A 15,047-nucleotide genomic window follows, 5' to 3' on the forward strand; every position below is an offset into this window, starting at 1 on the left:
GACCACCAAGGAAACTTTAAGAAAGGAAAAGGATTAAAGTGACTAAACGGGTAAAATTCTCAACAAAAGACATGAAAAATCCGTTCAGGATATCTTTCATAGCTATGAATCAAACATCCAACATAAACCAACTTTCATCTTTCAGGCCTGGCAAGTTAGAATGATAAATCCCTAAGTCTCCCCTGCATAGTTAACTCGAGAACTCACTTCATGAGGTTGTTAAGAGATATAGGGATAACAAAGTGTGCAGCTGGATGAACACAGCAGGCCAAGCAGCATCTCAGGAGCACAAAAGCTGACATGTTGGCCCTCGACCCTTCATCAGAAAAGGGGGAGGGGGAGGGGGAGAGGACTCCAAAATAAATAGGGAGAGAGGGGGAGGCGGATCGAAGATGGACAGAGGAGAAGATAGTTGGAGAGGAGACAGACAAGTTAAAGAGGTGGGCTGGAGCCAGTCGAGGTGAGTGTAGGTTGGGGAGGTAGGGAGGGGATAGGTCAGTCCGGGGAGGACGGACAGGTCAAGAGGTGAGGTTAGTAGGTAGGAAATGGGGGTGTGGCTTGAGGTGGGAGGAAGGGATGGGTGAGAGGTAGAACAGGTGCGGGAGGTGGGGACAAGCTGGGCTGGTTTTGGGATGCAGTAGTGGGAGGGGAGATTTTGAAGCTTGTGAAATCCACATTGATACCTTTGGGCTGCAGGGTTCCCAAGCAGAATATGAGTTGCTGTTCCTGCAACCTTCGGGTGGCATTGTTGTGGCATTGCAGGAGGCCCAGGATGGACATGTCGTCTAAGGAATAGGAGGGGAAGTTGAAATTGTTCACGACTGGGAGGCGCAGTTGTTTATTGTGAACCGAGCATAGGGACTGCTTTGCAGAACACCTAAGTCTCTCCTTGGTTTCCCCGATGTTGAGGAGTCCACAACGGGTCCAGCGGATGCAGTATACCACATTGGCAGATGTGCAGTTGAACATCTGCTTGATGTGGAAAGTCTTCTTGGGGCCTGGATGGGGGTGAGGGAGGAGGTATTGGGGCACGTGTTGCACTTCCTGTGGTTGCAGGGAAAATGCCGGGTGTGGTGGGGTTGGAAGGGAGTGTGGAGCGGACAAGTGAGTCATGGAGCGAGTGGTCTCTCCAGAAAGTATAAAGGGTCGGAGGAAAAATGTCTTTGGTGGTGAGGTCAGATTACAGATGGTGGAAGTGTTGGAGGATGATGCGTTGTCTCCAGAGGTTGGAGGGTGGTATGTGAGGATGAGGGGGTTCTCTTTTGGTGGTTATTGCGGGGACGGTGTGTGAGGGATGAGTTGCAGGTAATGAGGGAGACACGGTCGAGGGCGTTCTTGACCACTGCGGGGGGTTGCGGGGGTGTGGGGTTGCGGTCCTTGAAAAGCGAGGACATCTGAGGTGTACGGGAATGGAATGCCTCATCCTGGGAGCAGATGTGGCGAAGGCGAAGGAATTGGGAATAGGGGATGCAATTTTTGCAGGAAGGTGGGTGGGAGGAGGTGTATCCTAGGTCGCTGTGGGAGTCGGTGGGCTTGAAATGGACATTGGTTTCTAGGTGGTTGCCCGAGATGGAGATAGAGGGGTCCAGGAAGGTGAGGGAGGTGTTGGAGATAGTCCAGGTGGACTTGAGGTTGGTGCCCGAGATGGAGACATATATAGCTCCATTCATATTCACAAATCTCTGTTTCAAATCGAATCTTCTGAAGCACGTACGTAATTTTTCATTGTCAATTACTGCTGGAATGTTGCTTGCACAGCAAAAGTGTTTCAAGAGACTGATTGGCCTCATACTTTTTAGCCAATTGTACTTGGCAAGTTGACGTTCAGCGCTTCTGTAACAAGTCCAATCCCAGTAAGTGGAGCAAATGGCATGGTCAACATTTCAATATAAATACAAGAGAGAAAAATTAAGACAATGGCCTGAGTGTTTCGCCCAATTACAGCAGAGACATTAACACATACTAGTTTAAATTAATTTATCTCTGAATCTACCAAGAAATGAATTCTTTGACAATGTCATGACAACATTGAGACATTTGGCAAGCTCAGGGGCAAGGGGACTGGTTCAGAACTGTACACAGAAACGTAATGAAATGCTGAAACATTGTACGGTGAGAATGGTACTAACAAGGAAATGGTACTATTTCATCTGTATCAATCCGTAGTTGGAATACACATGATTTCAACCGGCACCAATGCAAAATTGAATAGCCATTGCGTGACATAGCATGTGTTCAGAATGAGGAAGAGATGAAGCTTAGTTAGGATTCATTTCACTAAAATGAATCTCAACTAACTAATCTAATTAAACGAGGCAGTTTTACATACAGAACGCTGGTTTACAAACAAAATCTGCACTAATTGACTTCCAGATAGTAAACTGAAAGCTGTTGATCTCAAACTTTGATTATAAACAGAACTGAAAGATGAAGTGACAATATTGGATTCAGGATTACAAACTGACATCGGGGATGAAGCAACTGATAGAGACCATCCATGTAGTTAATCTTGAATTGGCAGCATTACAAGTGACCAGGACAATACCTGCTCTATAAAAATAAGAAACAGAAGACAACTAAGATGCAAAAATGCGACATTCAATTAGAATTACAAAATACTTTAAGCAAACAATTTTATTTCATTCACATATATTATCTGCAATAATATCCATTTAATATTGGTTCTTCCAAACTGTTGCAGCACTTTGACATTAAAAGAATATTCCATCACAAGTATTGCTTGCAATAAAAATCCCAGCATGTTCTGAAATCCTTAGAATAAAAGTATTTCAATCCGATGGTGCTCCTGCATTATTCGTCAGTTCCCCACTCAATGGGTATGTTCTGTTATGCAGGAAACTTCTATTGTTCGATATGGGGACGGGTATTTACTTGGCGTTGTTCTCATGGAGGCAGCACTGACAGATTATAATTTTCTTCCTGTGGGTTTTGTCGTCCAGATTTTTCTCTCCTCCATTATATTGCATTAAAGATCAACAACATTCACCATTTCCTCAGTCTGAGAACCTACCATGTTAAAAAGTGACCAATTAAAGTGTTGCATTGCCTTCAATTTCACAAGGACTGAACTAATCTGCTGCTTACGACACTGATTGCAAAATTAAACCATGAATTGAGAACAAAAACAGCGGGATTTTGTACTTTCCCTTGTGGCAAGTTTGGAAATAGAGGACATTTAATCAGGTTGAAGGATGGCACCACCTACAATTCTGTTTAGAGCCAGATTAAATCCATGGTGAGCAGACTTGTACATAACTTCCCAACTTCATTGCGAGTTAAAGTCCCTAACTGAGCAACTGACGCACACATACATCATCCCACAACAACTGGTATTGACTCAACAGTGGGCAGGGGTATCACCATTAAGAAATGTAACAGGCCTTCAAAGGCATTCAATGTGCAACATCAAGAAGGGGAAGCGGTGTGCTAATGGTGGTTCACTCAATCCTGGCCCGAGATCGAGCAATAATCGTAGATTGGTTGCCATGGTAACAGAGATCATCACCTCCCAAGTGACACTGCTGCTCAGTACACCTGCTGGGTTCTGATGAGCCAACAGCTCATGGCAAATGAAATCCCACCAGGTCTGCCGCCATTCTATTAAGTGCCAGAGGGGAGAAAGATGTAGCTGCCGACGCATGAGAGGAGCAAGGTCAGGATGACACACCCCTTGAGGGCAGCGACCTGAGGCTGGTGTTCCCCTGAAGGGAAGATGGTTGGGGCAAGCCGTTCCCTCATCAGTTCTCGAGTCAATGGCCTAGACCCTCGTCGCTTCCACAGGATTCCATCCAGAGGCTAAACAGCTGCCTATTCATCAGTGCATGCAACTTCTTCAACTGATTCACAGCTGGGCCTGCAGGTAAATCTGCAAAACCACTGTCCCAGAGTACAGTTTCTTTGCATAAAAGGCACATTTTCAAGCTAGGAAGTCAAGGTTTACCAATCTCTTCCAACATTTAGAACTTTTGATGTTGGAAGTCAGTCAAGTACAAAGTCGCAGCTCATCAGGTACTAAAACAAAGTTGCTGGAATAGCTCACCAGGTCTGGCAACATCTGTGATGGAAAAGAAAAGCAGCGTTAACACTTCGGGTGTGGTTACCATTCCGCCACTCATCAGGGATGTTTATTACTGGAATATTAATTGAGTAGAAACTAAACAAAATTGCATAAAAGGCAGGAGATGGAGAGTGGTGATGCAAGGAAGTTTTCCATCTTGGAGACCTGTTGCCAGCGGTGTTCCACAGGGATCATTGCTGGGTCTGCTTTTGGTTGTCGTTTATATAAATGAATTAGATGAGAATATAGAAGGCCTGGTTAGTAAGCTTGCAGATGTTACCAAAATTGGTGGTACAGTCGACAGCGAAGAGGGGAAATGCCAGTTTTGAGGAAAGGTCACCGGACCCGAAACGTTAACTTTGTTTTTTCCTTCAAAGATGCTGCCTGACTTCCTGAGCTTTTACAGCAACTTTGTTTTTGTTCATGATTTACAGCATCTGCAGTTCTTTCGGTAGTTAGGAAGGTGTTTCATTACTCAGACCTTTGAGGAGAAGAGTTGGAATGCCATGTTGAAGTTGTACAGGATATTAGTGAGGCCTCTTCTACACTGTTGTGTCCAATTCTGGTCGGTGTTCAAGGAAGGATATTATTAAGCTGGAGAGGGTTCAGAAAAGATTTACCAGGATGTTGCCAGAAATGGATGGTTTGAGATTTAAGGTGAGAATAGACTGGGGCTTTTTTCACTGGAACATAGGAGGTTGAGGGGTCACCCAATGAATGTTTATAAAATAATGAGGGATCTAGATAAGGTGAATGCCAAATGTCTTTTCCCTACTGTGGAGGATTTCAAAACTAGGGGGCATATTTTTAAGATGAGAGGAGAAAGATTTAAAAAGGAAATGAGGGGCAATATTTTTACACAGAGGATTGTTCATATGTGGAATGAACTTCCAGAAGAATTGGTGGATGTGGGTACAGTTTCACTATTTAAAAGACATCCAGATAAGTACATGAATAAGAAATGTTTGGAGGGATATGGCCGAGTGCAGGAGGCAGGCAGGACTACTTTAGTTTGGGATTATGGTCAGCATGGACTAGTTGGACTGAAAGGTCTGTTTTGTGTTGTATCACTATGACTCTATAAATACAATTTTATTTAAATGCTAGCGTTATCTTCTTTAGCATTGATCAAGGATAGGTTATGGACAAAATAGAGCTTTGTATTTAGTCTGATCTCAGCTGTTTAAGGAGACTGGTGAAGTCTTTCTTGTCAGAAAAGTGGCCTAAAAAGTCATAAACAGGAAACAAATACAAGATTGGGTTGCCTCTTGAGGTTAACCACAGATCTATGTAAATGTCTGGCTCACATTCAGGAGGACTTTGCAATGTGTGACTTACTAGTGTTTTGTACCACTACAACAATCAAATATGATGGATTTGCTTTACAAGAAAAATGGTGAAGGGCTATTTTGTTTCATTTTGTAATTTACAACACACTATCAAGGTCATTGATGTATGACAATTGAATGAATCAAATTCCATTTTCGAGTGGTAATATCAGGTTTGGCCTTTGAAATGACAAGTGTTATGATCCCAGTTGATGATGATACTGGACAATTCAGATCCCAGGGTGAGATAGTCAGTCAGTGTTACTGACAGGAGGACGTGATGGCCCTGTGACGGGCAGTGTTAATGACAGGAGCGTGTGAGGGCCCTGTGATGGGCAGTGTTATTGAGAGGAGTGGGTGAGAGGCCTGTCCAGTCAGTCAACGTTACTGAAAGGACCGGGTGAGGGCCCTGTGACAGGCAGTGTTACTGAGAGGAGCGGGTGAGAGCCTGTGACAGTCAGTCAGTGTTACCGAGAGGAGGGCGTGAGGGCCCTGTACAGTCAGTCAATGTTACTGAGAGGAGCGGGTGAGGGCGCTGTGACAGGCAGTGTTACTGAAAGTAGGGAGTGAGGGCCCTGTCCAGTCAGTCACTGTTACTGAGAGGAGGGGGTGAGTGCCCTGTGACACGCAGAGTTACTGAGAGGCGCGGGTGAGGGCCCTGTGACAGTCAGTCAATGCAACAGAGGAGCGGGTGAAGGCCCTGTGACAGGCAGTGTTACAGAGAGGAGAGGGTGAGGGCCCTGTCACACAGTCAGTCAGTTTTACTGAGACGAGCCGGTGATGGCCCAGTGACAGTCAGAGAATGTTATTGAGAGGAGCGGGTGAGATAAGGCTCTCACTGAAAAGCATGCGTATGAGCAGAGACCTGAGTGGGAACACTGGTTTGTGTTCCCTCCAATTGAGCAGGCGGATGAGTAAATTAAAAGCAAAGATCAGTGTTCTGTTCAGTTAAGGTATGCCTGGAATTAAGCTCTGACCCATGATTGCTGCATCCTACACGACATGTCAAATGCTGAGTGCTCCTGCTGGTCTGCATGACCATGTGTACAGCAGGTGCCTCGTATTGGAGCAACTGGAGCCCAGGGTCTTGAGCAACAAGTGGGAGCATTTCAAAGCATTGGTGAGTCTGACAGGTTTGTTGATAAAAACCGAAAGAACTGCATATGCTGTAAATGACGAACAAAAACAACGTTGCTGGAAAAGCTCAGCAGGCGTGGCAGCATATGTTGGAGGAGAAAACAGAGTTTAGGTTTCTGGTCCGGTGACCCTTCCCCAGAACTGATGGTGGCTGGGAAAACATCGGTTTCTATGCAGAAAATAGGGAGGAGGGTAGTGTAGGGAGTAAACAATAGGATAGAGCCCAAAGAGAGAGAAAGACAGGTGGACAGATAAAGGAGTTGCAAACAATCAGGCTGGGAGGGTGAACAGTTGTGAATGGGAACTGTTCGTCACTAACAACAGGGAATGTGTCGTGGCAGGCTGCGTGGTAACAAAGCCTGGTGTGTCGGGTAGCGGGGGCTGGGATATGGGAGAGTTTAGGCCCTAAAATTACAGACCTCAATATTGAGTCTGGAGGGCTGTCAGGTCCTCAAGTGGAAAATGAGGTGCTGTTCTTTCTGCTTGCGCTGGGCTTCAGTGGAACACTGTAGCAAGCCGGAGACAGAGGTGTTGGCCAGGTTTGTTGACAGTATATGTTTCAGGGTGTTGTTTTGTGATTGAATGCAAGTTTTATCAGGAGAAACTGATAGGCTAAGTGCGTTTTCCATGCAGCAGAGGAGGCTGATCGACGTATACAAAATTATGAGAGGCATAGATTTATTGTGAGAACCAGTAAATGAGTTTAAGTCAGAGGGCATAGATTTCAGGTGAACTGTCAGCTATTTAGAGGGGATCTGAGGCAAGTGTTTTCACCAAAAGTGATACAAACATGTAATATGCTGCCTGGCCAGGTGAAGAAGGCAGGTACGCTTGCAATATTTAAGAAGCAACAGATGAGCATTTAAAGGGCCAGGGTATGGTCGGTAATGACTCAGTGCAGGTAAATGGGATTAGTAGTTTGATGTTTGTTAGTTGGCTTTGATATTGATTAAGTGAGTCTGTTTCTGTACTGCATGACTTTATGAAGCAGGAGAGGAGATATCAGAGGTCCTGGTAAAGGTTTTCAAGTCATTTCTGGCCACAGCTAAGGTGCCAGAGGACTGCTAATTCTCTCAGCAGAGAGATCTCGGTGTCCACGTACACAGATCCTTGAAAGTTGCCACCCAGGTTGACAGGGCTGTTAAGAAGGCATACAGTGTTTTAGCTTTTATTAATAGAATTCTGGAACCAAGAAGTTATGGTGAAGCTGTACAAAACTCTGGTGCGGCCGCACTTGGAGTATTGCGTACAGTTCTGGTCACCGCATTATAAGAAGGATGTGGAAGCTTTGGAAAGGGTGCAGAGGAGATTTACTAGGATGTTGCCTGGTATGGAGCGAAGGTCTTACGAGGAAAGGCTGAGGGACTTGAGGCTGTTTTCATTAGAGAGAAGGTTGAGAGGTGACTTAATTGAAACATATAAGATAATCAGAGGGTTAGATAGGGTGGACAGGGAGAGCCTTTTTCCTAGGATAGTGACGGCGAGCACGAGCAGGCATAGCTTTAAATTGAGGGGTGAAAGATATAGGACAGATGTCAGAGGTAGTTTCTTCACTCAGAGTAGTAAGGGTATGGGACGCATTGCCTGCAACGGTGGTACATTCGCCAACTTTAAGTACATTTAAGTCGTCATTGGACAAGCATATGGACGTACATGGAATATTGTAGGTTAGATGGGCTTCAGATTGGTATGACAGGTTGGCACAACATCGAGGGCCGAAGGGCCTGTTCTGTTCGGTAATGTTCGATGTTCTGTAGATGTGTTGTCTTTGGGCTTTGTATTTTGACAAAAGGTTAAGTGATACCATGAGAGCCCACAGTGTTGGAGGTAGCATATTAGCATGGATACAGATTGGTTCATAGGCAAGAAACAGCAATTGGAGATAAAGGGTTCTTTTTCAGTTTGGTGACCCATGACCAGTGGGGTTCTACAAGAATCGGCGGTGGGACTACAACTGTTTACAACATATATTAGTCATTTGAAGGAAGGAGGGTGGATCCTGACAAGTAGTTCAGAGGGGATAGATTTTGAGATGGATTCTAAGTTAAAATGTTTGAGTCAGCGAGTGAGTGATTAAGTCTGGAAGGGTGAGGAACCAAATGGCATGTAAGACAGAAGTGAGCTTGATATGGTTAAATAGAATGTATTTCATTAATGTGGTCAGTGTATAGAATAAGACGGATGAGCTGACTGTACAGATAGGCATGTGGGAGTACTATATCATAGCTAAAACTGAGGCGTGGTTGAAAGATGGGCATGATTGGCAGCTCATCACTTGTCGTTTTTGGGTATTCAGACCAGATAGAGAGCAGGACAGACAGAAGAGTGGGCCATGTAAAGAAGGTGGGTCACAATATTGATCAAGGAATCAATGAAGAAGGATTATAACTTGGAAGGATCACAAAGCAAAGTTATATGGAAGGAGGCAACAAACATAAAAAGGGCAAGCTTACTGTTGTGTGCTCCTGAACAGTCTGAGAGATACAGGATTGAAATATAATTAAATTTCAGACAAGGGTAAGAATAATAAGGCCGTAATAGGGGACTTTAACTACCCAACCATTCACTGGAATAGTTTAAGTTTGCAAGGTAGGAAGGGAGCAAAATACTCGAGTTGCATTGCATTCGGGGGCGGGGGAGGGGGGAGGGGGCAGGGTGTGCACAGTTCTGGACCTAATATTTGGTAGTGAATCCAGGCAGGTCGAAGGCATATCAGCAGGAGGTTTGTCCAAAGCCAAACTCTGTTGTCACGCGGGTGCCAGCAGTCACTTCCCCGAGAGCAGACCCTGCGATGTTGACAATTGCTGGTCAAGATAGAGGCGAGAGAAGCAGTTGCAGCAGCTGGCAAATATCCACTCTGACTTTCATGTCAGTAATTGTCACTGTCTAATTCCTCACCTCAAAGTGAGGTGAGATAGTCATGAGATCTAAATACTTGCACAAAGGCCTTTTGCTGCACACCAGTGAAACTCATCTCTCACCGTTGAAACCTTTGATGGAAAACTGGATTTTTTTTCTCAAAGCCAAGTATTTCTTTCTAATCTTGTCGTATTTTTTCCAACTGATCCAGCACTGCCCACATCATCCAGAAAGGCTGGGAATATTTAGCCCACCGTTAGCTTCACTGATATTTTTACAGTAAATCCAGGCCATCATGGGCTACCAGAACACATGACCAAAAAGTCCCAGCTTTATCTCTCTGTTTGTGATGTTTATTAAGGGCTAAACAGGGAAACTGTCTTTGGAGGACTGGACAAAAAATGTTGGATTCAACAAGTTAACAACATTACTGACAAGAACCCTCAGCCCCGCACATAGTCGAAACCACCTGTTTTGCCTTCATGTAATATACTTGCAGTGCAATCAAATATTTCAGACAGAATTAATTAAAGATCTACTAATGCAACCTGAACAGGCCTATCCAGTTGTTGATTCAATCAGATTTGGGACCTTTGGCCTTTGACAAACCAAACAATGACCATTATAGAATGGGTTGGCAATTCTTTATTATTTGCAATATTTAGGGACAACAAGTTGTCATAGTGGCATCAACTCTATAAATGGAAAGTAGAGTTTTCATTTCTGTCAAGTTTAACAAGGTTTAAGATTGATAGCTTAATCTGTATTAGGCTGACTCTTGAATAACATTACTAAAGAAAGTTTCAAAATATTGCCCCCCCAAAAACGTCAGATATTTTGTATATATAAATCTAGGAAATAGTGGAGATGTACAGCAGTTTAATCAGCAAGAAAAAATATGTTGATCCTTCATTTTTTTCTTCATTTGTGGGATGTGGGCGTCACTGGCTGGCCAGCATTTCTTGGCCATCCCTAGTTTCCCTTGAGAAGGTGGTGGTGAGCTATCTTCTTAAACCGCTGCATTCCTCCTGCTATGGGTTGACCCACAATGCTATTTGGGAGGGAATCCCAGGTTGTTGGCCCAGCAACAGTGAAGGAACAGCCCTTTCATTAAGTTATCTCTTGCGTTTTCAGCATATAGAATACTGCCAAAAACAGACACAATTTGCCACAGCTTTCCACTTTGCACTCATCAGGACAAATGCAAGAATGCTAAGTTTCAAAGGATCATAATTTATAGCACAGAGGAAAAGGGCTGATCGATTGACAAGTTGACTCGAACTAGTCAAAGTGTTACCACGCTATTGGGTAATTAAAAAAACAAAGTGCAGAAATTGGACAAATCATTTTGTTCAGGAGAAAGCACCTGTGAATGTAACTAGGTCGCATCTAGCTCGAACGAATAAGATACATTACAAGATTAACCAATTAAATTGTTTTTTAGAGCAGCTACTGACACACACTTTGGATTCTTTGGTAAGCAATGCCCCAATTACAGAATCACATCTAATGCCATGTGAAACAAAATGTCTGCTAACAAGTAGCTGATCAAATTAAACATGTTCTTTCAGCCATTCACAATAGGCTTGTGCTCACGCTCAATCAGCCTACGCTTGCAAAACCCAAAGGCGGCCAGAGTCAGAACAGCAATCCGAACATTGATAGCCATGTAAAACTCTATGCCGTCAGGTTACGCTCAGAGAAGAAAATAAAACAGAATGTGTGGAAAATTGGTCACACAAGAATGGAAGCAAGAAAATCCCTACAACACTCTGAAAGGCACAGGCAGGAACCACCATGGGTGGCACTATAAAATCAAGTCAACACAAAGAGGGGACATGAGAGTCATTTGGCAGAAAATATAAAAAACAACAAGCTTTCTCCAAATATCTATCAAGAAGGGCAAACAAGACACCACCACAATTAGGAGTAAGGTGAAAAAGTGGCAGCATTATTACTTTCAGACTTCTGCATACATGCAACAAACCAAAAGAATTTGAAATAACAAGGCAGAGGTTTTGGCGAAATGGCATCAGACCCAGTTCTAGATATTGGTAGTCCTCACACTGACCGGATGAAAAGACAATATAGACAATTTCTAATCAACCTGTTACACACCTCTGGAGCAGGTGAAACTTAAACTTGTTGGTCTAAAGACAGGGACACTATCACTGCACCACAAGGGTCCTGTGAAGACACAATGTAACAAACACACACAAGTAATACCTAGGTGCTACATAATTTGTCGCAAAATGTTAAGAAACAATTAGAAAGATCAGGGAACACTGGCCTCTATTACAAGGGGAACTGAAAAAAGGTGGGAATTCTAGCTGCCCCAATATTCAGCAGGGTATAGTTTTGACCTCCTTCCTTAAGGATATATTTATATTGGAAGCAGTTCAAAAGGACATTCTTTATGTTGATTCCTAGGATGAGGGCTTGACTACGTGGAAAGCCTGAGCAAGTTAGGCCTTAACTCATTGGTGATTAGAAGAATAAGAACTGGTCTTATTGAAACACAAGATTCTCAGAGGGCTTAACGGGGTAGATGCCGAAAGGAATCCAGGACGAGGCATACTGTTTAAAATTAAGGGGTCTCCTATGTAAAATAGGATGAAAAGAAAACGTTCTCAGTCATCAGTTTGGAATTCTCTGGCCCAGCGCGCAGTGGAGGCCAGGTTCCTGACTAATTCCAGGTTGCCTCACAGATTTTAGAGTTCTGGAGTTGAGGGCTACGGAAGGCAGGCAGGAAAGTGGAGTTAATGCCCAATCAGATCAGCCATAACACTGAAAAATTCAGCAGGGTCAAGGGATAAATGGCTTACTCCTATTTCTAAGATCGATTTGGGCTTTGACTGAAGTGCCATTAAAAATCACCGATTCAATATTTGCAGTGGTGACTAAAGAAAATGTTTAAGTACATAAGTAAAAATGTGACTTTATATTTAAGATATTGAAGTTGCACATGGATTTGCAAGGCTATATCAAGTTTCTTAAATCTTGAGAGGAAGCAATTCACTTTGTCACTTTCGTTCCCTGCAAGCATTATCCAATTTGCCCCACTCCATTTTCCCTTCTCTACAACTCTGCATTTTTTTCAGCTTTGTGTAAATAAATTCCTTAATGGCACTTGCTACAGACTGTGCTTCTAATAGTCTAACCCTGCCACCTACAAAGACTTTCGAGTCGGTGTACGAGAACTGTTGAGTATGTGTGTCTTTATTTCTGGGCAGCCATTTAAATTATAACATTTATTCTACCTTGTTTCTGTATCAGTTCACATGACACATGCTGAATTTAGTCTGCCACACTAGATTTTGTATCTGGTATAAAGTATTTCGTTCCTGGTTCCATCTTACAGGAAAGATGTGAATTAATGGATGGATCCCAAAGCAAGAAATCAAGGTTGATTCTTACAATGAGTTTCAGAGACAGTAGGAATTGCAGATGCTGGAGAATCTGAGATAACAAGGTGTAGAGCTGGATGAACACAGCAGGCCAAGCAGCATCAGAGGAGCAGAAAAGCTCATGTTTCAGGCCGAAACCAATCAGAAGAATGGTCCAGGCCCAAAACATCAGCCCTCCTGCTCCTCTGATGCTGCTTGGTCTGCTGTGTTCATCACCTCTACACCTTGTTATCTCTCTTTTTTCTAAGAAGTGCTGATTTGTCGGAGCAATTTCTGGTTGTGAGGCTTTAATGCTCTGAAAAGGATGCATGAGGGGCCCTTAATGGAAAATAAATATCAGAGATTTATTGGGTTGGGCAAATTCCCTCAAGAATAATGCCAACTGCATGGACACGATTCCCATTCCAACTGAGGTAGATCTGGAATCTGCCTCCTCAGTCTGTCCCTAAAAGTGAAAGGGAATAGCAAACCACTGCTGGTTAAAAATAAGATTGTCAAGAAAATTGCTCAGGATCAAGCATCTGCAGATAATGAGCTTAAAACTTGTCTTAAAGCAATCCACACATCAATGATTGGAAGAACGAAATGAAAGAAAACAGATAGAGGAGGCTCTTGGTTCCAGAATCAAACAGAAACTGATGAAAGGCTTCGAAGGAATGGCTAGCTAAAGCAACGGTCTGCTACTATCAAAAACACTGCACTTTTAAGAAGCTACTCAGCCAGAATTAGGTTATTTTTAAACACACAATTAGTCTTCAACCCTTATTTCCCAAATATTGAGTGGGCAGTGCCGTGGATAAGTGGTTAGTTGTGCTGCCTCACAGCGCCAGGGACCTGGGTTCGATTCCCCACTTCGGCAGCCGTCTGTGTGGAGTTTGCACGTTCTCCCCATGTCTGCGTGGGTTTCCTCTGAGTGCTGCGGTTTCGTCCCACAGTCCTAAGGCACGCAGGTAAGGATGATTAGCTGTGGGATGTGCAGGATGACAGGCATAATGTAGGGGGATAAATCTGGATAGGCTGCTCTTTGGAGGTTCGGCGTGGACTCGATGGAGCAAATGGTCTGCTTCCACACTAAGGATTCTATGACTGCTGCATGAACTGAGCTCTACCTTGAACGTAATATTCAGTCATACATTTGATCTACTGCTTTGCTCTGTGCCATGGTTGGCACACTGAAAACTGTATGAAATGCAATGCAAATACAACACAAATGCTTTTCACAGTATGTTAAACTCCAGAGACATTAAATTCAAATAAACAAAATCTCTCTCTCGCTCAACAGGCATCTACATGAAGGAAACAACCCCTGCACAAGAACTCAGGCTTTAATCAGCTAATAACCATGATATGTAACACTTTACTCCTCCGCCATGTTTATGCATCAATTTGTTAATTCCATAAAAACAACATGCTTGGTTCTTGCAGACAGATACAACCCCACTTCACAGTCATTCTGCCTTTGGATACAAATTTCACTGAAAAATTAATTCAGCACCTTTTTCTCTTATCCTGAAACTGCAATAAAAGCCAAAAACATCCTATTTGACAATTCCCCTTTTTAACATGATAACAAGACCTTATTCTACTAATTCCAAAATTGTTGCCATAGAGAGGCCAAGGGCAGGAGGTCAGGAAATGAAATGTCAGTTCAATCAATCCAGGTACCTGACAGCAAATGGATGCTCGTATAAGCATCATCCACTCTCTGGTCCAACTTTACAATGCTGTGAATAAGGCACTCTTGTTAATCCATACTGTATGGATTTCTTTCACTAAATTAGCAGTGGAAATTAGGCCACAGTTAAAGGTCAGCAAAACTAATTACAAACTCTCAGGCATATGAATAATTCATGCAGTCGATGGTCAAATGCTACTAAGTTCCAGAAAATTGAGAAAACTCCCATAAATTGTGGCCCCAATTGTTTGGCTGGAAACCATGGCCAGAACAGGTTTCTTGCATTTCTCCACAGTAAATACTACTTCAAAACAATTAGAACAATGATAAATGGAACACACATGTATTCGATCAATGTATTTAAAACTGGTGAATAACTATCCTCCTCAATTCAAAGCTGGAGAGGTTTATGGGGTTTAAAGCAGAGTCTATTTAAGAATGACCACTGTATTTACTTTCAGTTATTCGAATATATAAGAGAATCATTACATGTTTAATTTCTCAATTTAAACAAAGACATGGCTCTCCACAGCAGGATATGCTCTCTGTAAATTGTGACAGGC

At 43.2% G+C, this 15,047-nt stretch overlaps 1 protein-coding gene across 1 annotated transcript in view; it reads right to left on the bottom strand.

The window, feature by feature from the left end:
• LOC132206201 (utrophin-like) overlaps positions 1-15,047 on the bottom strand; it is a 68,538-nt gene that overhangs the window by 18,479 nt on the left and 35,012 nt on the right. The window lies entirely within an intron of this gene.

Source organism: Stegostoma tigrinum, chromosome 34, assembly GCF_030684315.1.
Source record: "Stegostoma tigrinum isolate sSteTig4 chromosome 34, sSteTig4.hap1, whole genome shotgun sequence".
In the NCBI taxonomy this organism is placed as follows: Eukaryota; Metazoa; Chordata; class Chondrichthyes; order Orectolobiformes; family Stegostomatidae; genus Stegostoma; species Stegostoma tigrinum.